Below are 25,455 nucleotides of genomic sequence, written 5' to 3' on the forward strand. Positions count from 1 at the left end.
TCCTGCCTTCCCCTCTCTCCCTGCCCTACCCTGCCCCATTCTGTCTTCCAGTCCCACCCTGCCTTGTCTTGCCTTCCCCTGCCCTGCCTTGCCCTACCCTGCCCCCTGCCCTGCCCTGACCTGCCCTTTTCTGACCTTGCCATCCCCCTCTGGCCTGCCCTTCCATGCCCTCCCCCCTGCCGTGCCCTTCCTCCCTTCACCCAATGCATAAAATCACACTTAGGTTGGAGTTATGAGGGCGACATTCACTCTAGGTCCTGAGATACGTACACACACACACACACACACACACACACACACACACACACACACACACACACACACACACACATGTACACACACACGTGCGCACGCCAGGATATACGCACGCGAGCTAGCTCAGCCAATATATATCATAATCTTAATACATCAGTACACACACACACACACACACACACACACACACACACACACACACACACACACACACACACATACACACACAAACAAACACACACACACACACACACTGATGTATGCCATTCGGGGGGTCATTCCTACCTTACTTCCATTCACTCAACTTTAAGCTATTTTTCTCTGCTCCCTCCCTCTACTTTCAGACACCGTATACCTTTGTCTGAGCAGGCTCCCTTAACACTTTCCCTTTTGTACTTTATTTCTGCATATGGCTCCTTTATATTTTCTTGTACAGTATTTTATTAAACCTCTTCAGTAGGTGCTGGAGAGGGACGCCTTCATGTGGTGGCACCCATATAACCAGGCGGCTTCACTGCCCAGTTCTACAGACGTCCCTCATCTCACTCCCTCTCCCCCAAAAGGAGGTTGGTGGACTGCATGAGGAGGACAACTCAGTCTGCAGTCCACTGGGTTCACGTTTCAGATGAACCTAGGACTACAACAACAAGAACAGCAACAACAACAACAACAACAACTTATCATCATCATCATCATCATCATCATCATCATCATCATCCGGACCTCCTTTCCCACCCAAGGGCAGGGTGGAGTAGCAATGTGCAGACAGCCCAAAATTGCCCAGTCCAATGGGCCACGCTTCCATTCACTCATCATTCAAGCCCCCGGAATCCTGGCTCTATCGGATACGACAAAAACATTCACCACGTTCTGTAGCTTCACATAATCGTATCCGACAGAGTCAATCCAGACGCTGCCACGTTAAAAAGGGGTGCCCAAAATCCCTGATAATAATAATGATAATAATAATAATAATAATAATAATATTCGTAATAATGATAATAATAATAATAATAAAAATAAATAATAATAATAATAACAATAATAGTAATATCAATAAAAATAATAATAATAATAATAATTATTATTATTATTATTATACAAATAATAATAATACACTGAGTGACAAGCCAAATGGTTTCCTGTACACCAGAACTCCATTTACTACGCTGGGTGGTAACCATATAACAAGACTATGGTGCCTGGTGGTTTTGTGGGTAATTACGGCGCTCTAATCGGATTGAGCAGGCGCAGGTTTATATCCAAGGGATGGATGGGGTTCATTGCTCCCTTAATGCCACACAGGGATGAGTGAAGCTGGTCACTCTTATCTTAAATGTCAAGACCAACTTGCCTAGCCCCGGGCCCCTACGATCCTCATGGGACAACATAGGATTGGATGACGGACGGATGGGTGGATGGATAATAATAATAATAATAAAAATAATAATAATAATAATAATAATAATAATAATAATAATCTATCTATCTATCTATAGCCCGATGCCCTAATCCCGCAAAGGGTGGCCGCAGACAATACGCCTCCAAGTCACTCTGTCACCCACCATTTGACTACCCTCCCCCCAACTCACCCTCCCTTCCCTCATATACCTCTCAACTCCATCCCTCCACCTCATCCTCGGTCTACCCCTCCCTCTCCCTCCCTCCACCTCACCTACATACACCCTCTTAGTCAGTCTTTCATTCTCCATTCTCTCCACATGTCCAAACCACCTCAGTGTATTTCTCCTAATCTTCTCAACCACATCCACATCTACCCCACAACGTTCCTTCACTTCTTCATTCGTCAACCTGTCCCTCCATGTCACTCCACATGCTCCTCTCAAGTAACTCATTTCCACTGCTCTCACTCTTGACTTGTTCCCCTCTTGCAAGGTCCACGCCTCGCTTCCATACGTCAGGGTAGGGATCACAATACTATCATGCAGTGACTTCTTAACTTCCATACTCACCTCCCTATTTCTCATCACTGCTTTCAGTGTACCAACAACCTTCCTTCCCTGCTGTACCCTTTCACGTACTTCATCCCCCAAAGTTCCATCCTTACTCATCACACTACCCAAGTACTTGAATGCACTCACATTCTCCATATCCTCACCATCCAACCTCACTGCACACTCTGTGACTTCATTCCTCTCAAACACCATAACTTTACTTTTGTTTACATTAACTTTCAGCTTCCTCCTCCTACACACTGTCCCAAATTCATTCACCAAACCTTGCAACTCCCATTCATCTTCACTCAACAATACTGTATCATCAGCAAACAGCAACACCGGAAGCTTCCAAATCTCACCCTCATTCATTAGGGCCAGCCCCACATCCACTGCCCTACCTTGCACCTCCTTTACAACCCCATCCATATATATATTAAACAGTCATGGAGACATCACACACCCCTGTTTCAGTCCCACATTGAGATCAAAGAACTCACTCAGCTCACCATCCACTCGCACCGTAGCCCTAGCTCCCTCGTACATACTCTTTACAGCACTCAACAATTTCCCCTCCACTCCATATATTCTTAATACCTTCCACATACCTTGCCTATCTATTCTGTCATAAGCTTTCTCCAAGTCCATGAAGGCAGCATACACTTTCCTTCCCTTCTCTAAATACTTCTCCACTAAACATCTTAGAACAAATATCTGATCTACACACCCTTTTCCCTTCCTAAATCCCCCTTGTTCTTCTCCAACTAGCTCCTCTGTCGTATGCCTAACCCTATCAATGAGTATTCTACCATATATTTTACCAGTCACACTAAGAAGGCAAATACCCCTATGGTTACCACATACTTCTCTCTCCCCTTTTCCTTTGTACAGAGGAACAATTATACCTGATTTCCAGTCCTCTGGAACCCTTCCCTCTTCCCAAGCCAATCTACACAACTTCCATATCCATTCCACAACAATCTCACCCCCATACCTAAGCATTTCACCACACACTCCATCAATTCCTGGGGCCTTTTCCAGCTTAATCGTCTTCATCGCTTCCACTACTTTCGCCCTACTGATCTCTTCCTCTCTCCTCTCATCTCTTCTTCTCCCAGCCATTCCCCAACCACTTATACTCACACTGCTCTCACTCTCTACATTCAACAAATCCTCAAAGTGCTCCTTCCATCTCCTCAATTTCTCTCTCTTCTCCACCAACAATCTATTATTCCTATCTTTCACTCCCCTATTATTTCCCCTTTCACACTGCCTTACTTTCTTTACCTCCTTCCAAAATAATTTTTTACTCTCCCTCCATTTCACACTCAGATTCCTCCCAAACTCTTCATCCACTTTCTTCTTACTCTCCTTCACTAGTCTCTTAACCTCCCTTCTCCTGCTCACATATACCTCTCTCTTTTCTCTGTCATCTTCTCCCCTACCTCTACTCGCAAACCATTCACCATATGCCTTCTTCTTTTGTTCCACAGCTCGTTTCACCTCATCATTCCACCATGCTGTCCCTTGCACACCCTTGAATCTCCTCCTCACTCCACAAACCGCCTCACACGCTGCGCCTATCTCTTCCGTGAATATCTTACATGCGTCTTCCACCCCTTCCATCTGCTCTAGCTCATACCTTCCCAATCTTTCTTCCACTATTCTCTTATACTCTGTCATTTTCTCACTATCTTGCAATTTCTCCACTCTTCTCACAGGAGCTGCTTCCTCCTGTCTTCCCCTTCGCCTCCTCAACCACTTTCTTTGCATCTTTACCTTGGCCATCACTAAGTGATGGTCCGAAACTCCATTCCCCCACCCTCTCCACACTTTTGCATCCAACACTTGTCTTCTCATTTGCTCATCCACACACACGTAGGCTATCATTGCCTTTCGTTCAACAAGTTCACCATCCATCCTCCTCATCACTCTCCATGTATACCGGTGGATCATCTTATGACGAAAGTAGGTGTTGGCTATTACCAACCCCTTACAAGCACAGATGTCCACCAAAGCACTACCATTCCCATCTACTTCAGCTGGCACACCCCACTGACCAACCACTCCATCCACTCGTACATTCCCAACTTTGCCATTCATGTCTCCAATCAACAGCACTCTCTCGCTCCTCTCAAACTTGTCCATACATGCTTCTACTCTCGCCCAAAACTCATCTTTCACTCTTGCCACTCGATCCTCTGTTGGAGCATACACACATACAATCGCCCATGCTTGTATACCTACTTTCATCCTCGCCCATACAATCCTTGCACCCAGTGTTCCATACTCTCTTATATTTTCCTTCCACTTCTTGCTTATCATCACACATACTCCCTCTCTTGCCCTCTCATTCTCACTGACTCCCGCACATATACCTACACCATATTCCCATTCTCTCATCCTTTCACCTTCCCATTTAGTTTCAGTCAATCCACATATATCCACTTTTGCATCCTCAAGCACCTGAACAATCTCTCTCTCTTTCACTTCATCGTTCACTCCGCTCACATTCCACGTTCCCACCCTCAGAATGTCCTTTGTCCGTTCCTTAGTCGTCAACGTATGGTCCGTCCGGGTCCGAGGCGCTTTGTTCGCTTTTTTAGTTAGTTCTTTTTACGGGGTGGGACACTAACCCACCACCAACCCTTTTAGTCGCCTCCTGATAATTTTATTGGGTTTTGAAAATACCTTTAACCAATTCAGTCAAATAACTTTTTTTCGTGTTATTCTTCATATCTCCTGACGATTTGACGAAACTTCAGAATGATTACCAGCGAAGGGCTTAATGAAAACGATATCTAAGTCATCTCGTTCAAAAAAGTATTTCCTGGGCAAAATAGTAGTAGCAGTAGTAGTAGTAGTAGTAGTAATGGTAGTAGTAGTAGTAATTGTTGTTGTTGTTGTAATAGTGGTAGTAGAAGCAATTGTTATTATTTTTATTATTATTATTATTATAGCAACAACAAAAACAACAATCTGGAAAGAACTAAAATAAAATGAAAACTACATCCTCGGAATGAAGAGAGCAGCATTCATAGTGTTTAATGGACACTGTTTCTAAGTACATCACCACCAAGGTTTTCACTAATAATAATAATAATAATAATAATAATAATAATATACTCATCTGCCGGAAACAAAATATAACTGGCCACAAGGAAGTTCAAAATATCGACATTGATAACTTCTGTAGTATCAGCAGGAATCGCAATGAAAGAAAATAAAAATATGTGAGAAAATAGAAAATAGCTTTAAAATAATATAAAGTACTCGCTGAACAATGTTATGCTTCGATTTGACCGTAAATAAGGACAGTACAATATCGAAGACCGTCCGCCATTCCACGGGGCTTGAGAAACTGCTTATTACTTTCCTTATTTACAGTTACATCGAAGCATAACACTGTTCACCATGTACTTGATAAAATTCCACAGTTATTTTCACACGATATTTCCCTATTACAACCGCGATTTGTGCTAATGCTGAAAAAACTGATCAATGTCGATATTTTAATCTTTCCTTGTAGCCCAAAACTCGCAAAGGATCAGCTGTGATGTACGATTTGTAGGTAGAATGGAGAAACAGATATGAAATAGAGAGAGAGAGAGGAGCAAAACATCAGTAAATAGTAGTCATATATCGGTACTTCATTTCTCTAAATATTTAATCAATAAGACGTCATATTATACTCTTTTTACTCGCCTAAATTTGACATCCCTCCAGTCTGAATTCTGCGTCGTAACAATGGATTTATACTAGAATATGGTGCTAGTCACGAAGAAGTGCTATAGAAAGGAAGTAAAGCCGTAGCATTCTAATTTTGTCGCTGATCTACGTGAAATATACTGTAAAACACCGAAAATCTGGGCCAAGTTAAGGTAAAAGGAGTAGAGTGAAGTGGGTGATATTTTCTTGTATTTAAATTAATGGTGTATTGCTGAAGGCTCCCGCAACACCTTCCACTTACCGATTTATTCTTGCATATGGAGCATTTTCCTTTTTTTTTATGTGTTATATTTTAGGTGTTACTAGATTACTGTAATTCAGTTTTCCCTCTCCCCACCATCACATCCTCCCCCCGTTTTTCCCCCCTCCTCCTCTCCTCCTCCTGATTTCCCTCTTCATGCCCCCCTTGCCTCCCCTCTTCTCTGTCTCTCCCTTCCCCTTCCCCCCCTCTACTTCCCTTACCTTTCTTCTCCTCTCCATCCCTCCCCCTCCATCCCCATCTTCTCTCTCCTTCCCCTCCCCTTCTCTTCCTTAACCCTTTTCTCCTCCCCTTCCCAGTTCCTTGTCTCTCCCAACCCTCCCCTCACTTTATTTACTTGCTCTTCCTCCCCTCCCCTCCCCTTCCCTCCCCAACCCCTCTGCTCTCTAATCTACCCTCCTCTCACACTCTTCTCTCTACGTCCTCGGTATGGGTCGTTAGGCCTTGTGAGGTACTACTTGTTCTAGTAACTCCTTGTAATTCTCCTACCCTCTTATTAGTTCTCCCTACTCCTCATCCATCTCATCCCCCTCTTTCTCTTCCTTACCTCTGTCTGCCACTTCCTCCCCACCTCCGGTTAATCCCTTCCCTTACTCCCCTCCCCCTCCCTCTATCCCTTCTCTCTTCCCCCTCCCCTCTCCCCTTCCCCACCCTTTCCCCTCCCTCTCTTCTCACCCACTTCCCTCTCCTCTCCCCATTTTCCCCCTCCCCTCCCTCCCCTTTCCCTACTTACCCCCTCCCTTCCCTCTCCCCTCCCTACTTTTTTTTTTTTTTTTTTTAATGTGACCGACTCTGGGCATAGGCTTCACAGCCTGATTTCAAGGCCCAGTAGTCCTCCTACGTACCGCACACCTCTACATGTCACCACTTCGGCGCTAACACCCATCGTCCATACTGAATACATGCTAGGGCTGTCTCATACAGGACTGGTGTATTGGTATTAGCGGGGGTATTTTTACATGTCGGCGGGTCTTCTGGTAGATCAGTAAAGTCTGATTTTTATGAAATTCAAATCCTTAAACTGTTCCCTGCATCAGCGGGATTTGAACCCGGGTCCGTCAGGACTGCAGGCCAACTCTCTACCGATTGAGCCACCGCCTCCCCTCTCCCTACCTACCCCCTCCCCTCCTTCCCCTTTCCCTTTTTACCCCCTCCCCTCTATCTCCCCTCTTCCTACTTACCCCCTCCCCTTTCTCTCTCCCCTCCCCTCCCCCCTCATGACCCAGTTTTCAGAGCCGGATTTACGCGCTTAATTTAATGATTCTCCTTTTTTTTATCTTTTTTTTTATGCTTGTGGAATAAGATCATAAATTATTTACGTATACATGAATTACAGGGAGGTCTTTGTAGTTCACCTCCCTCTTTTTATCTCTCCCTTCCCCCTCCCTCGTTCCCTCCACCCTTTGCCCTTCCCTCCATCTCCCTTCCTATCTCTCCCTCTACCCCTTCCCATCCCCCAGTCTTTCCTGTCCCTCCCTCCTATTTCCATCGTTAGCTTCCTACCCTTCCCATCTCCATCTCTCCCTCCTATTTCCTCCATTTACTCCCTCTTCTTCTCATCCCTCCATATCCCTTCCTATCTCTCCCTCTCGCTGGTTCCCTCCCCTCCCTTCCTTTTCCTTTATCTCCCCCTCATTTTCTATCTCTCCTTCCCCTTCCCTTCAGTTTCTCTTCCCTTCCCTTTTCTTCTTTTGTCTTACATTTCCTTCTCTTTCATTCCCTTCCTCCTTTCTTCCTCTCCCTTCCTTTTTTTCCTTTCCCTTTTCATTCTTTTTCATTCCCTTTCCATCTTCCCCTCCCTTCCCTTCGCCGTCCCTTCCTTTCTCTCCCTCCCTTCCTTTCCCTTCTCTGTTGCTCTGCCTTCCTCCCCCTCCCTCCCCCTCTCTTGTCCCCTCCCTCCCCTTCTCTTTCCCCTCCTCCCTCCTCCCTCCCCCTGTCTTCCCCCTCTCCCTCCCCCTCCCTCCTCCTGTCCTCTCCCCTCTCTTCCCCCTCCATCCCCCTCCCTCCTCCTGTCTTCCCCCTCTCTTCCTTCCCTCCCTCCCCCTGTCTTCCTCCTCCCTTCCCCTCCCTCCCCCTTTCTTGCCCCCTCTCTCCCCTTCTCTTTCCCCTACCTCCCCCACCCACCCCTCTCTCCCCCTCCCTCCCCCTCCCTCTTCTTCTCTTCTCCCCCTCCCTCTCCCTCCCTCCCCCACTCTTTTCTGCAATCAATAAACCTAAGCTCAACAAAACACCTGGACTAAATTAAATATCCCCAAGAATGTTAAATGTAGCAAAGAATGATACACCAAAACATTCAGCCCAAATTTCCACCATACTGACAAATGGCACTCCATCATCATGACTGGAAATTAGCAATAGACAAATAGATAGATGGATAGAAAAAAGATACAGAGATACACTGACACACAGATAGGCAAATATAGATAGATAGGTAGACAGAAAGATAGTATATAGATATAGATGGATAGGCAGACAAATAGATAGACAGACAGACAGACAGATAAAAAGATAGGTAAACAGAAAGATAAAATAAAGTTAAAAAATAAAAATAAAAAAACTATTCACAAAAGAGCAGTTTATCACAACCCGGAAATTACCTGCAAATCAGCCCAACATCAGCAGCATACAAACACCTGGAATAAAATGGCTAAACAGTAAAGAATATAATCCCAACAATGACCCACAGTATGGATTCCGTCTTTACCTGGTCTCCTTTATTTTTTATTTTTTTAGTCTCATTACTTACATGTGCCCAGGTATTTTTTTATTTTTTTTTAGGTTTGCAAAGAGCGTTAGATAAGCTTCCCCACAAATACCTTCTTGAGGAACTTGAACTCAGTGATCTCTGTGGCGATATGCTGGGATGGATCGACAAATGGCCTATATAATGTAAACAATGAGTTATAATTAATTGGATGGAATCAGACATAATGAACGTTACAATGGAAAGCCACAAGTTTTAGTCCTGAATCCCACTCTTTTTCTACATTGACGAAGGTTTATGTCGTAAAATATTCATTTTTTTTTTTTTATATTAAAAAGAAGTCAGTAACAGAGCAAGCACGCCTGCGCAAAATGAAAAATAATAATATTTCATTCCTAATAAACCGTTCACCTGCACCCCAGCGTAGCAAACGGATTTAGTAATAAGTGCAAAATCCTAAATAACGAGAGTAAAGACGAAAAATCTCACTAAGCATGAAAAATACTGAACTCAAGATTTCAGTCCAGGAAGAATATTTAGTAATAACCAGGATAAATGGGTAAAAACCAAGTGAACACTGAACAGAGGCAGTGCAGAAAGTAAAAATATAAATAAATAAATAAAAAATAACCGGATATACAGGCAGAACATTCGATTCAAATAAAAGAATATTAGATACACCTTTACCTTCCCGCCTTGAGTACTGTATTAAATTTTGACCACCATATTACAATAAATAAATATCTAAACTGACAAATAAGAAAGAGTACAGCCAAGCATAAAACAATATCCAGATAGAGAAACATGCCATTCGAATCTTTAACTTATCGAAGCACTGATCGCAAGGGTAAATGATCCAAGCATATTTTTTTCATAGAACGTGATGATAGGGCAGTTAATTAGGATTTCACAATAGACTGGTTGAGCTGCACGGAAGGGAAATTATTATAAAAGAATTCCTAAACGTTTCCAGTCTAATGAGGCAAGGTATTCCTCTTTCCAATACAGGTGTAAACATGTGGAAAAATTGCCCAGGAATGTGGCTATCTGTGATTCACTAATGACATTCTTCCTTCACAGTTTATCTATCTTTCCCTCCCTCTACCTTCCCCCTCCTCTTCTGGTCTCTCTCCTCCTGTCTCTCTCCCTACTTCTTCCTTCCCCTCCTCTTTCTGTCTCTCCCCTCCCCCTTTCCTGCACCTCATTATTTTTCTCCCTCCCTTCCTCCGGTTTCTTTCCTTTCCTCTATCTGTCTCTCTCCTCCCTGCCCCTCTCCCTTCCCCTTCTCTTTTATCTCTCCCCCCTCCCCCTTCCCTTCATTTTTTCTCCCTCCATCTCCGCTTCCGCCCGCCCAGCCTCTTTCCTCCCCCATTTCCTTCTCTCCCTCCCTCCCCCCTCTTTCCTTCTTTTTTCTGACTGTCCCTCCATTCTTTTTCTCCGTTAATCTCTCCCTCCTTCCCACTCCTTTCACTTCCTCCCCCCCTTCTCCCTCCCTACCTCTTCTCTTGCTGTCTCTTCCCCCTCCCTTTTCCCTCTCCTAATTTTTCTCTTCCTCCCTCCTATCTTCACCCTTTTCCCTCTCTCCCCTTCCTTCCCTCCCCCCTTCTCTCTACCCTCATCATTTTGTCTCCAGCCTTCCTTCCTTCCCTCTTTCCATCATTGTTGTCCCTCCTTATTTTTCCATCCCCCTCCTGTCTTTCTCTTCCTCCCTCTATCTTTCCTCCATTCTGTTTTTCCCTTTCCTTATTCTCTCTTTTCCCGCATTTCCTCCCTCACCCCCCTTTTCCCCTCCAAACATTCTCCCCCCCCCCTGCTGAGAGAGAGAGAGAGAGAGAGAGACGACTGATAAGAGATAAACAGTGCTTGATACTGACCAATAGATGTTGTGTTAAGTGTCGTGTGTGGTGCTGTGTGGTGTTGTTTGCTCTTGTATTGTAATTCTGTGGTGCTATGTGGTGCTATGGTGGTATAACTGTGATGGTGTGTGGTGCAGTGTGATGTGTTATAATGTGGTGTTATTGTGTTATGATGCTGTAATGTTAGAATAATGCTGGGTTGTGCTGTGTTGTGATGACGCTGTTTTTTTGTGCTGTATGTGGTGTTGTGTGGTGTTGTGCTATGTGGCTGTGGTGTTATAGTATTGTTGTGCTGTGTGTGGTGTTGTGTAATGCCTTGTCAGTGGATGATTGTGTTGTGATGTATATTAATTCCAGCGACTCGGAAAGCAAGAGAGGGTGTTATGTTTTGATCAGTGTGTGTGTGTGTGTGTGTGTGTGTGTGTGTGTGTGTGTGTGTGTGTGTGTGTGTGTGTGTGTGCGTTTTACCAATTTTAGCCAAACTTGGTGGAAGATTGAAGGTCAGTCAAGGAGTAAACCAGTCGTTCTCGAAATTATTAGGTCAAATATCGAAGTCACAGGAGGTCAACTTAAACTTTTTTTTTTTCGACTTGGGCCAAACTTTGTGAAAGGGTTGTAGGTAAGACGAAAATGAAAGGATTCAATTTTTTTTTAATAATAATTAGACAAGGATCAAGGTCACAGGGAAAGCTCAAAGGTCAGATTTACAGATTTGATCTGATTTCATCCAAACCTGGTGGAACGTTAAGAGTCAGACAAGAACGAAGGGGTACAAGTTTATGAACAATCAGTAAAGGTCAAGGTTACAAGAAAAGGTCAAAGTTCGGCTCGTGTTCCTGTGTGTGAAGAAAATAACTAAGACAGTTTCTATCTTATTTGGATCAAACGTGGTGAATGAGATGAAGATCACCAGAAAGACTGACCAGTTTTTAAGGACAATAGGTCAAAGGTCAAAGTCACATGGCAAGGTCGACTTAAGTGTTTTTTGTCCGATGTGAACTGAACTTTGTGGAAGCGTTTAAAATGAAATGAAAAGAAAGAGCTTCGAGTTTGAGCACAATCAGGGAAAGATCAAGGGCACAGGAAAAGGTCAAATGTCAAAGTCATAGGGAAACAAACATTTTTTTCATCTAATTTGAACTAAAATCGGTGGGAAAGTTACGAGTTGGGCAAGACTGAAGCAATTCGATGCTGTGAATAATCTGTCGAAGGTCAAGGTCACACGGCATTGTTAAATATTAGGTCCTTAGTTCAACTGGTGGACGTGGGTGTTGTGCTCTCTGAATGCTCCTTCTTATTTTGTGGTGCTTTGCGAGATGGCTGTATGATGCTACGCTAGGGTGCTGGTTGATAATAATATGGTGTTTGGTGATGTGTGTGGCGTGTGTGTGGTGTGGTGCAGTGGATAATGCTGTGTTGCTGTGCAGTGCTGTTTGTGGCCAGCCATTAACGCCCTAATTGTGCTGCATTTGTCACCATGAACCCCTGAACACTAAATTGCTGTGGGGGGGGGGGAAGAGTGTAAATGTGTGTGTGTGCGTGTGGGGGTGGGAGGCGGGCGTGTGGGTCAAAGATTGTGTGTGGGGGGAAGATTGTGTGTGTGTGTGTGTGTGTGTGTGTGTGTGTGTGTGTGTGTGTGTGTGTGTGTGTGTGTGTGTGTGTGTGTGTATTAATGAGTATGACTATTCTTTTATGTGTATATGTATGTTTGTATTTTACCTGTACTTCCTAGTGTACTAGTATGTGGTAAGTTTACAAAAATACCCTCAGTGAAGAGCCAAAATGAACATGAGAGGCACGCAGCTCAGCACAGGACCCATCCCATCCAAATAACGTTACTTCGCACCAGCTTCCACTACAAATAAACAAAGTAAAAAAAAAAAACAGCTTTCCAATACAGTCCAGAAGCCATCAACAACAGACATTCTATTCTACCCAGCGCTATTTTACAAACGCATACAGTTTACAGCACTGATTTTCTACTTAATTTCTACTTACCTGCACTCTTGTACCGTCTTATTCTTCATTTCGCACTGGATTTATTTTCTTACTTACAATCCCTCCTATAAATCGATTCACTCAGTCCACACACACACACACACACACACACACACACACACACGGGATGCCTTGGTGGCCAAGCGATAGAAATCTGTTAGTGTGGTTGGGTAAGGATCCAGGAGATAACCAGAGTATTTTCTCTTACCATGTTAGCGCTGCCAGAGACGAAAGGAGTGGTCTCTTATGATTTACATTTGAGGGCTTACGGTAGTCTTGCCTCATTGTCGTAGCCATGGGGGGATTAAGGGGACCCGAACCCCCCCAGTAAGACCAGAGGTCCCCTCATTTGAAATTTCGATTGATATAATTTGTGCACATTGCTAGGAGCCCCTCAGATTAGGGCTTGCCCCCTCTTGTCCCCCACATTTGCGTAGACTTAGCTACGCCATTGCACAGCCTCGAACCTGCGTCTACCCAGATGGGTGATAGGGACTGAATGTGTCCGTTTCACAATCCACATATACCAAATCTGCCCTCCCCCCCTTCTACCTCCCTCTCTCTCTCTCTCTCTCTCTCTCTCTCTCTCTCTCTCTCTCTCAAAGATAGATATATAAATAGATTAAAGAGATAGACATAGACAGAGATAAAATGAGATACAGATTGATATAGATAAATAGATAGATAGATAGAGAGATAGACAGATAAACAGACAGACCGACAGATGCCATTCAGAGCAGCTATAACTTCATCTTTTTTACCTCATGATTTCAGATAGCTGCAGGAAAATTCTCCCGTCTAAATAGGATATCGATCTCTTTATCTATATGTATTTATCCAACGTGTGTGTGTGTGTGTGTGTGTGTGTGTGTGTGTGTGTGTGTGTGTGTGACAGAGAGAGAGAGAGAGAGAGAGAGAGAGAGAGAGAGATTACTAATACTGCTTTTCACGTTGCAAGTAACGTCACACACATAATCCTGCCAAGGAAAGGAAGCTCCTTCACCACTTCCCTCCTTCAGAAATGGCTTAAAATTCCTAAAGGAGAATGAAAACTAACATACAAAGCTGAAATACTCTTAACACATAATATGGCCTAAAACATTCTGCCTCTTTCCCTTGCTATCTCCTGACTATTTTCCTCACCGTCAGGATAGATTTTTCGAACTGGAGCGGCAGGATACAGCTTTCATTAACCCTTTCACTACAAGATATCTTCTCTAAAACTGAATGAAATCGTCTGGTGCCAGTAGGAATAAAAATAATAATGATGTATTTGTGGTGAAGTTGTTTAAAAATGTCATCCATACGTCTTACATGAACACTGGTGAATTTAGAGAGCAAATACATCCTGAAGAGGGATGCCTTTACGTCTGCTCGAATTCTCGGTTAAGGAAGCTCCATAACACCTATTCCTAAGTGATTTATTTTCCTTAGTACACCTTCCTCTCCTATTTTCCACTGCATACCCCCTTCAAAACTCTCCATACTCTGCATAAATAACGAATAAAAAGACATTAACCAGCCATATCCAAAAATAAATCGCTAAAGAGGAGGTGCTATAACGTACAAGAGGATATTTAACCAGCCATATCCAAATAATTAATCGCTAAAAAAGAAGTGCTATAACGTACAAAAGGATATTTAACCAGTCATATCCAAAAAGAAATCGCTAAAGAAGAGGTGCTATAACGTACAAAAGGATATTTAACCAGCCATATCCAAAATTAAATAGCTAAAGAGGAGGTGCTATAACATACAAAGGGATATTAACCAGCCATATCTAAAAATAAATCGCTAAAGCAGTGCTATAACGTACAAAAGGACATTAATCAGCCATATCCAAAAATAAATCGCTAAAGAAGAGGTACCAGCCATATCCAAAAATAAATCTCTAAAGAAAAGGTGCTACGGAGCCTCCCTACCCGAAGAGAATACGTACCACAGTAACACATCTGTCCGGGCTGTGGAGAGACCAGATTTTACAAGCCTCTCTCAGTCCCCCTGCTATCCCCCGAAAGGAGCATGGTGGACTGCAAAAGAAAGAGGTAACTTCAGCCTTCAGTCCACCGGGTCCACATTCAGCTGAACTTAGGGATGGATCTACTATGCTCCTTATACGTTAACCTGGCCCAGAGGTTCGCCCTCCTTGCAGCTCATTTCACGTAGCTCAATGGCAGAAGAAAACATGAATGCTGCTCTATATCCTTTTCGTAGTACTTCTTCGTGACTAGCATCATATTCTAGAGTTATTGTTACAGCTCAGCATTCAAGATGGGGAGATGGAAATTTTAGGCCAAGTTAGAGTAAAAATGGTATGGTACTGCCACACACAACGCAGTTCATCCATACTTCCATGTGGAGTTGCAGAAAATATAATTGCACTCTATAGTCGAAAAATAACGAAACAATTACATAATATTCTGAAAAGCTCGTTAGAGTCCGGACATCGCTCCACAGGCCTTCGAAAGTTAGTGTTCAGTTTTTCGTTACTTATCGAAAGGAAGTAATATTAAATCCGTGACTACGTAAAAGCACTAAAGTCATTTCGTTTACCAGTCTGAGGTGCGAAAATTAAAACAGAGACAAACAGACAGACAGACAGACAGAGACAGAGACAGACAGACAGAAACAGACCGACAGACAGACAAAGTCAAAGAAGAGACTGACAGACACAAACACACAGATAAACAGACATACAGACAGACAGACACAGACAGGCAGACAGACACAGACAGGCAGACAAACAGAGACAGACAGACAAAGTCAAGGAAGAGACTGACAGACAAACAGACAAACACATAAAGAGACATGCAGAGAGAGAGAGAGAGAGAGAGAGAGAGAGAGAGAATCCCAACCCATCTGATTATAGTGTAAAAAGATCTCAACCTCGTCACTCCGAGTACGTCATTTGTAACTCTTATCTATCTATTTACCTATCTATCTATTTACGCTGCTACTAGACGATTTTACTCTATATAAGGAACTAATCAAATCTATATCTAAGCCCCTCCACCCCGAAAAGCCGCTCCTAAACTGAATAAACTCATCCCGTAGTATCAACACTGAAATAAAAAGTAAGTCCTAAGTGTTGAAAAGGTGGTGTTGACATCCTAACACGTGTGGGTTTTCGAGGTTTGATTTCTGCTTACCTCACCACGACCCCTTTATTTCCTGACTGCTTTATTGGATTTCCTGACGGCTTTACTGGAGTGGGGTTGCGAGCTAATAAAGGAAGAGTCTCGTCCGGTTTGTTTATTAAGGTCTCATTATGCTGGAAACTTGCTTTATTGGCTCAGTCAGTTATTTCTGTCTCCCCTCTACTTCTCTCTCTCTCTCTCTCTCTCTCTCTCTCTCTCTCTCTCTCTCTCTCTCTCTCTCTCTCTCTCTCTCTCTCTCTCTCTCTCTCTCTCTCTCTCTCTCTCTCTCTCTCTCTTTCTAATAGAGGAAGAGTCTTGTTCGTTTTATTTTGATAGGTCTCATTATGCTGGAAACCTATTTTATTGGCTCAGTTATTTCTCTCTCTCTCTCTCTCTCTCTCTCTCTCTCTCTCTCTCTCTCTCAAACACTTTCAAATTTTTCATCCCTTGTTCACCATTTTACTTCAGATATGTTACAAAATGTCCCTTAGATGAATTCCCAAACACTTTTTATTTTCCTGTTTATCTTTTTTTTGCCTTTTAGATGGATTAATAAGGTCAAAGGTTAAGCCATACCAGAACACAAATTTTGATTCTTTTGATTCCTTATGTTCTTGTATGTTCAATAATCTTTATCGCAATTTGCACAAAGATATTTTAGTATACTGCAAATATGTGAAGGTCATCTTGCAGTACCTTGTAATTATTATTTATCTATTTATCTGCCTATCTATGTATCTATCTATCCATCTGTCTTTTATCTATCTGTCTACCTGTGTCTCCCTTCCTGTCTATCTATCTATCCATCTATCTACCTGTCTGCCTATCTATCTATCTACCTGTCTGCCTATCTATCTATCTACCTGTCTGTCTATGTCTATCTATTTATCTACCTGTCTCTATTCCCCTACCTGTCTGTATATCTACCTATCTATCTGTCTGTCTGTCTGTCTGTCTGTCTGTCTGTCTGTCTGTCGTCTATCTATTGCCAGACACGTTTAATCCGTAATGGGTGACCACAAACAAATCGCCTCCATGTCATTCTGGCCTTTACTATAAGTCTGCCTTATCTCCAACACACACTGGCCTCCCTCGTAGATCTCAACACTCCATCCGCCCCTCTCATCCTACACTAATTACTGCAAATCAAGGAACGAATTAGAAATGTTTGGATGTAGCTGCTGGAGACTGTAAAGGAACTATTAATCTCGACTTCAGTAAAATCAGACTGAAGTTTCCCCACCACCACAACAACTCTTTCCCTTCCTTGCATCCCCGGCACTCCCATTTCAGGTACCGTTTTCATCCAGCAACCTTGCAACTTTGATTCCATATCTCTCTGTTGCATATGCATGGTGCAAGAGGAGGCAAGGGGGAGACGGGAGAAAGGAGAGGGGAAGGGGGGAGTTGGAAGAGAGAAAGAGGGGAAGGAGAAGTGAGAAGAAGGGAACGGAAAGACGGAAGAGAGGAAGAAGGGAAAGGATGGGACGGGAGAGAGGAAGGGGAAGGGGGAGAGGGTAGAGAGCAAGGGGGAAAGAGAATGGAAGACTGGAGGGAGAGAGGGAAGAGAGGATGAAGGGAAGGGGGAGAGGGGAGGACGGAAAGGGAGAGGGGAGAGTGAAAGGGGAGAGGGTAGTAAGGAAGAGGGGAAGAGGGGAAAGGTTGAGAGAAAGACGGGAGGAGGGGAGAGGGGAGAGAGGAAGAGGGGAAGTGAGGAGAGTGTAGAAAGGAAGAGGGGAAGGAGAAACCGATAAAACGCAATAAAAAGAAGAGAATAACGGTAGGAGGAGGGAGAGTGAGGAAAAATGGATGAGGGAAGGCTGGGTGGAGAGGAGGGCGGAGAGAGAAGTGGTAATGTGGAAAGGAGGAAAGCTGAAGCAAGGTTGTGTTGGTCCCAGAATTTTCTCTGCCCTGTTTATTCATTTATTATTTGTCTATACAGGCTGAGGCGGTAGCCGAATAAGTAGAGAGGTTGTCTGTTGTTCCAGTGTATGGGAGATCGAATCCCGGCTGAGTCCGGGAACGGTTTAAGGGTTTGACTACAGTTAAAAGCATACTTTACTGACCTACCCTAAAACCCGCTGACGTGTAAAAACATCCCCGCTAATACCAATACACCACTCTTGTATAAGACAGCCCTGGCATGTACGAGTATTCAGTATTCATGGTGGGTGTTAACGCTCAAGTGGTAGCATGTGGAGGGCTTCAGGGAATAGGTTGTTAAGACCATGTACAGTGTCGACGATGATAATAATAATAATAATAATAATAATAATAATAATAATAATAATAATAATGATGATGATGATGATGATAAATAAAAAGTGGCACTCCACTACAGACACACCAGGCTGTATCTGCTGGTATGGGCGCAGGTGTAGCAGTGGGTGTAGGAAATGGAGAAATGATGTGCAGGTTAGACACTGAAAACAGTTCATTTGCCGCCTTCTCTCTCTCTCTCTCTCTCTCTCTCTCTCTCTCTCTTTATATATATATATATATATATATATATATATATATATATATATATATATATATATATATATATATATATGCAGTATTTCGTGGGGGGATGAGGGAGGAATTTTGAAAACGATATGGTGTATTCCGTACCGTATCTTATTTTTCCCATTTACTGCGCAGGGGAGACTACTATTCTCATTTCACTCTAACTTGGCCTAAAACTGCCATTTGTCCATCTTGAATGCTGAATTGTAGGAATAGATTAACACTAGATTTTGATGCCAGTCACGAAGAGGCGCTTTGGAAAGATGCAGAACTGCAGTTTTGCCTTATCCTGCCACTGAGTTACGTAAAATAAGCCGCAGAAGGACGAAATCCTAGGCCAAGTTATAGTGAAAGATGTATAGTGAGGCTGAGTTAATGTGGAGGGCAAGGAATTTGGAGCAAGGTTGTGTGCCTGTTAACATGCCTTTAGAACAGTGTATTTTTTATCATGTTTATTTATTGTTTGCTTATTTATTTATTCATTTATTTTTCAAACGATGATGATAGCAATATTAACCCCCTTTTGTTCGGGACAACTCTACTTCCAGAATTTTCCACGGTTCTGTTAACATTGCTACAGGTCAATGTGAGTTTTCTTTTCCTTCTCCTTTTGAAATAATGACGACTTATTTCCGTATTTTATTTTTTCCTTTTCACAAACAATTTTCCTCTTTTTTTTAATGTAATGATGATGTATTTCCGTATCTATTTTTTCTTATTTACAGACAGTTTTCCTTCTTTTATGGTAATGACGTATTTCCGTACCTGATTTTTTCCTATATATAGAGACATTTTTTTTTTTTTTTTGCGATGATGGCGCATTTCCGAATCTTGTTTTTTCCTAATTACAATTTTCCTTCCTTTTTTAATATAAAGATGACGTATTTCCCTATCTTATTTTCTTCTTATTTACAGACAATTTTCCTTCTTTTTTAACGTAAAGATGACGTATTTCCCTATCTTATTTTCTTCTTATTTACAGACAATTTTCCTTCTTTTTTAACTTAAAGATGACGTATTTCCATTTGCTGTTTTCTTCCTTTTCACATGCGATTATCCTCAGCTTAGGGGAGACTAGGGGAGACTATTAACATGGCAGAGTTAATGTAGAGAGCAGGGGGATTTGGTGCAAGGCTGCGTATGCCAGAATTTTCCCCGTCTATATTAACAAATCCACAGAACAATGTGATTTTGGGGGGAATTTTGAAATGATGATGATGTTGGTGATATTAACCCTTCCATGGCCGGGACAACTGTACCTCCACAATTTTCCCTGCTTCTGTTAACATATTTCCATAGAACACTTTGATTATTATTATTATTATTATTATTATTATTATTATTATTATTACTACTACTACTACTACTACTACTACTACTACTACTCCTACTATTTCTAGTAGTAGTAGTAGCAGTAGTGGTATTGTTGTTGTTTCTTAAAAGATGATGATGGTGATATTAACCCTCTCTTGATCGGAACAGCTCTAGTATCTTATTCCAGTTAACGCCAGACGATTTTCATTCAACTGAGAGTGGATCAAAGGTGTCTGAGGGTGTTTATACTGTCACCACTAACCCTCTCATGGTCGGAGTAACTCTGCTAGTCCTAGACGATTCTGACTCAGGTGAGAGGTAGCCATTCCTTAGAGTGTTAATCACATCACTACAGTCCCTCACTCTTACCACCTTCAGATGAATTATACAACACAGCGGAAATGCCTTATAGTGAAGGGGTTAATGAAGGCTATATCCACCCCCCCCATTTTGAAAAGCTTCTCATAAACCACACACACACACACACACACACACACACACACACACACACACACGCAATGTGAAGGTAGCTCGACACATTGTTTTGCTTTGGATCGTAATTTATTTGCAAGCAATTTTCATTTGCCTCAGAAGATGCAGAGCTATTATTGTTGTTTGGCCCCGATCTGCCTGGCCGAACAGACTCGTCGACCACAGGTAAGTAACTGCTTCTGTGAGGCTATCCAAGTTACAGTACATACATCGTGTAGAGGTCCAGTGCCCCCTTGAGATAGGCAGCACCTCACCAAGATCAGACCAGGATCCCTCTCCCTCTCCACGGTGAGGAGTAAAGGAATATGAGGAGTTTTGGCACCCGAGTGGACGTCACGTCTGCTTCGCTCCAGCCAGGATGCAAAGCACCATCACGTGTAAGCTACTCGTCACAGCCAAGATGCAAGGCTTTTTTTTTTTTTTTTTTTTTTTTTTTTTTTTTTTTTTTTTAAATGTCCGACTCTGAGCATATGTTTCATTGCCCGTTACCATAGCCGAGTAGTCCTCCTACGTCCACACACCTCCACATGTCACCACTTTGGCACAAACACCCCCCGTCCATACTGAATACATGCTAGGGCTGTCTCATAAATGACTGGTGTATTGGTATTAGCGGGGATATTTTTATGACACGTCGGCGGGTCGTCTGGTAGATCAGTAAAATGTGCTTTAATGATATTCAAATCCTTAAACTGTTCCCTGCCCCAGCGGGAATTCGAACCTAGTTCCTTTTCTTTCTTTTCTTCCTGTTACCTTTCCACAAAGTCTGGAGAGCTACTGTACGAGTATTTCCTTTATTTCTTTCCTCTTTCTTCCAAGCGCTTTTTAACTTGGCGTCATTCCTTTATTTCTTCAGTTCTCTTCAGACTTGGCACAAATGTCCCTTGGGTCAACAGCCTCTGACACCTTCTCCCTTTTTAGACATTTTGAAACGATGTATGGGATCAAACATCCAATCACATAAACACAAAAATTTTGAGATCCTGTGGTTTTGTATGTTCAGTAATCATCATGACAGTTTGCACAGTAGCATGTCAGTGTACTGTAGCTGTGTGGAGGCCATCTTGCATTCCCTTGGCAATTGTGATAATCTTTGTTCTTGATTTTGTTCTTGGAAAATACCTTGATTTATCATCCCTTTCCACGCCCATACCGCCAGAACGAAACCTTCCATTTGTGCAGGGAATACTACCCCCGTTCAGCCCCACCACCATCCAAGCCTATCCTACCCACTCCTTTCCACCCACTCCACTCCCTTTTATCTGCCCCACATCGATTTTCTAGAAGGAATCTTTCACTTACACCTTCCCACCATTCACATCGCCCTGCATACAACACCTATCTCCACACAGTGTAGTCGTTTCTCCCTCTCCCACCACTCACCACCGTCCCAGCCTGTCTTTCCCACTCTTGTCTGTCCATTCGTCCTATTTGTTGGCCACCTCTTATCCTTCATCAGCTATATAGGTGAAATATTTACCTTACATCTTACAGGCAGGTGTAAAGTATCCAGACAGACAGACAGACAGATAGGCAGTGACACAGAGACAGACGTAAACATAGATACATAGATAAATGGATGGATAAGTGGATGGGTGGATGGATGAATGAATGGATGAATGAGTGGGTGGATGGAGGAATGGATAGACAGACAGATAGATAAACAGATAAACAGATAGACGGATAGATACCCGTATATAGATAGACAGAGATTTTATTTCCCTTGGAACAGGCTTTTTCGAACCGGGGTGGTTAGATATATCCTTCATTAATTTCTAGAATCCTATAACGCTCTCTTAAATATATCGAAATCGTCTGGATGAAGCAAAAATAAATGAAAAAACATAATTGGATAGAAAGGATGAAATAAAAGACAATATGAGTGCCAGGGGAGAGAGAGAGAGAGAGAGAGAGAGAGAGAGAGAGAGAGACAGACAGACAGACAGACAGAGACAGAAACAGCGAGAGAGCAACGTCTAACTGCTATTCAACCCAGCATTATCCTTTTCCCAGAACATCTCTTACTCAACCTTCGCACAAGCCTCTGTCGTCAGTAGCATTAGGTCTCGCTGGGTCGCCTTTGGTAGCATAACACAGCAACCTTCTCAGCAGACAAAGATGAAGACCTCCCTCTTTCTCTGCCTCTCTCTCTACCTCTTTCTCTGCCTCTCTAATTACCTCTTTCTCTGCCTCTCTACCTCTTTCTCTGCCTCTGTCTACCTTTTTCTCTGCCTCTCTGTCTCCCTCATTCGCTGCTTCTCTGCCTACCTCTTTCTCTGCCTCTCTCTGTCTACCTCTTTCTCTGCCTCCCTGTCTACCTCTTTCTCTGCCTCTGTATACCTCTTTCTCTGCCTCTCTGTCTACCTCTTTCTCTGCCTCTGTCTACCTCTTTCTCTGCCTCTCTGTCTACCTCTTTCTCAGCCTCTCTGGCCACCTCTTTCTCTGCCTCTCTGCCTCCCTCTTCCTCCACCTCTCTACCTGTCTTTGCCTGCCTCTCTGCTTATCCCTCTACCTGCCTCTCTACCTCCCTCTTTCTCTACATCTCTGTTTATCTGTTTACCTTCTCTCTCTCCGCCTTTCTACCTATCTTTATTCACCTCTCTACTTATCTCTTTTCCCCCCTCTTTTACCTACCTCTGCCTACTTCTGTACTTATCTCTCTACCTCCCTCTCTACTTGTCTCTCTACCTGCGTTTTCCCCTGCCCTTCTGTCTTCCTCTTCCTTTTCCTCCTTACCTTCTTCATTCTCTTTCTCTCCGCCAACCTTTACTATCTCTTTAGTTATCTCTCTTCCTGCCTCTCTGCCTGCCTCTCTTCCTACTTGTTTACATCTCTACCTGCCTGTCTCCTTACCTTTTCGACAACTTTTGGCCTCAGTATCAGTATTCTCAGGTGCTTCGTTAACTGGCTTATGCGATGTAAAAAAAATAAAACGTTATAATAGAGAAATAATCCGGAATGACTTTACGAGCGGAGTGCCACAGCGTTCAGTGCTGGAACCAATAGTGTTTTCACATACATAATACTGACGAAGGATAATGTTACAAAATATCCAACTCTGCTGATGGTATAAAAGCAGCTGTAAGAGTGGTTCACAGAGTTCCTGATAAACTGTTTAATCGGACCTGACACGTTCACTGATATCCACATCAACACCACAACGTTCCTCTACTTCCTCACTTGCCTGTCTGTCTCTTCCTAATATCCTGCGTAATATTCCGCATAATATATCCAATTTTCAGCCAACATGACGCTGGTAATGCATGCAAACCTCCCGAGGACACCAATACAGACCACACCAGGACAAAAATTGCAATGTGCAGTGCAATCCGCTTACAGCAAATGCACACTGGCATAAATACCTACATGATAACCTAAAACAATGTCTCATGAATTCCTCAATATCTGTATGTCCCTTGCACCCAAACACATCATTATATTCAAACATATACAAGTAAGGAGGGTACTTAAGTAGTAGTGACTGCAACCCCTGTCTCATCTGAATGTAAACCAGTGGACTGCAGGTTGAAGTTTCCCTCATCTCGCAGCTCTCCATCTTTTTTTTCGGAGGAGAGAGAGAGAGAGAGAGAGAGAGAGAGAGAGAGTGTGTGTGTGTGTGTGTGTGTGTGTGTGTGTGTGTGTGTGTGTGTGTGTGTGTGAGACAGAGAGACAGAGGCAGACAGACAGACACAGAAGAGACACTGTTTACCTTCATTAAGAGCACATTACAAATTGGATTTTGTCTGAGTATATACAATTTTCAAACCATATAATACTGTAATATGAAAGTTAAAATTGCTCCGGAGTGGATTTGTCGAATTCTACTAGAGTTTGTACATATAAAGCTGTTGGGAAACGCTTTTAGTCATTTCAAGTTAGCCATTTCTTGTTCAGTGGCGCTATAAACGTATGGAATAAATTGCCTTCTAATGTTGTAAACTCTGATACAGTAAGAATACTTAAAAATCACTTGGCGAAGTATGTAGCGTCTAGTCCCCATCTAACCATATTCACTCCTGATTAATAAAATTCTGAGACATATTATTTTCTACAGTACAAAAGTAAGGAGGGCACAATCGCAGAACGGCATCGTTATGTACACAACGCCAATTTGATGATATTTTCCTCTGTAATTTAAGATACCATTTAATGTGATTTCCATTTATCCTACCCGATGAAACTCCCATATCAGCTTTTCTTACTTCCTCCTTACCGGCACTGGCTGGAGGGACTAGCGAGTGGGAGTAACATTCCTGCAGTGCTATCCTTGTCTTTGACTCAAGGAATAGACACATTAGTTATAACCTGCCCTATAACAAACAGCGTGGAGGAGACCAGTGGTTCTCTTGCTGTTTGTTTTCATTTACTTTCCATTATACAGTACCTCTTAACCAGCGCGTCTTCCTCTCTCCTTGTCTCCACACCTCTCTTCATGCCTCTTCCTCGCCAGCTTCTCTACCTTCCCTTATGCTTCTATCCTTCCCTTCCTGTTTGTTTTCCCATACCTACCTCACTACCCATCCATTTACCTGCCTCAGTGTCTCTACACTCACCTTTCTTTGTCTCTCTCCCTACCTCTCTGTCGCTCTGACTATATCTTTCCTTATTTTCAACACTATTTCTTTACCTCTCAACCAATTTTTCTCCCTCTGTCCCTGCCGGCCAGCTTATTCCAGTCTGCCTGCCAGCCTACCTCCCCCAGCCTGTCTGCCTGTCTACATGCCTGCCTGCCTGCCTGCTCTGTTCTACTTGTCCAGTTGACTACCTATCTGCCTGTCTGCCTCCCTGCCTGTCCCCCAACCTCTCTGTCTGCCAACTTGCCTCCCTGCCTGTCCTTCTGCTACCTACCTGCTTGCCTCAGTCCTGCCTGCCTGTCCACATTCCTGCCTGCCTGCCTGCCTGTCTGCCTCTGCCCCTGCCTGTCCACCTGCCGGCCTCCCGGAAAATTCGGCCATCCACTTTTGTTGGTCTGTCAACTTCATCAACAATAAGCAATTTCCCTTGAGATTGTGTGTGTGTGTGTGTGTGTGTGTGTGTGTGTGTGTGTGTGTGTGTGTGTGTGTGTGTGTGTGTGTGTGTGTGTGTGTGTGTGTGTGTGTGTGTGTGTGTGTGTGTGTGTGTGTGTGTGTGTGTATGTGTGTGTATGTGTATGAGTGTGTGTGTGTGTGTGTGTCTGTGTGTGTGTCTGTGTGTGTGTCTGTGTGTGTGTGTGTGTGTCTGTGTGTGTGTAAGAGAGAGAGAGAGAGAG

Source organism: Coenobita brevimanus, chromosome 112, assembly GCF_032717465.1.
Source record: "Coenobita brevimanus isolate Jiangsu-jjx chromosome 112, ASM3271746v2, whole genome shotgun sequence".
Classification (NCBI taxonomy): Eukaryota; Metazoa; Arthropoda; class Malacostraca; order Decapoda; family Coenobitidae; genus Coenobita; species Coenobita brevimanus.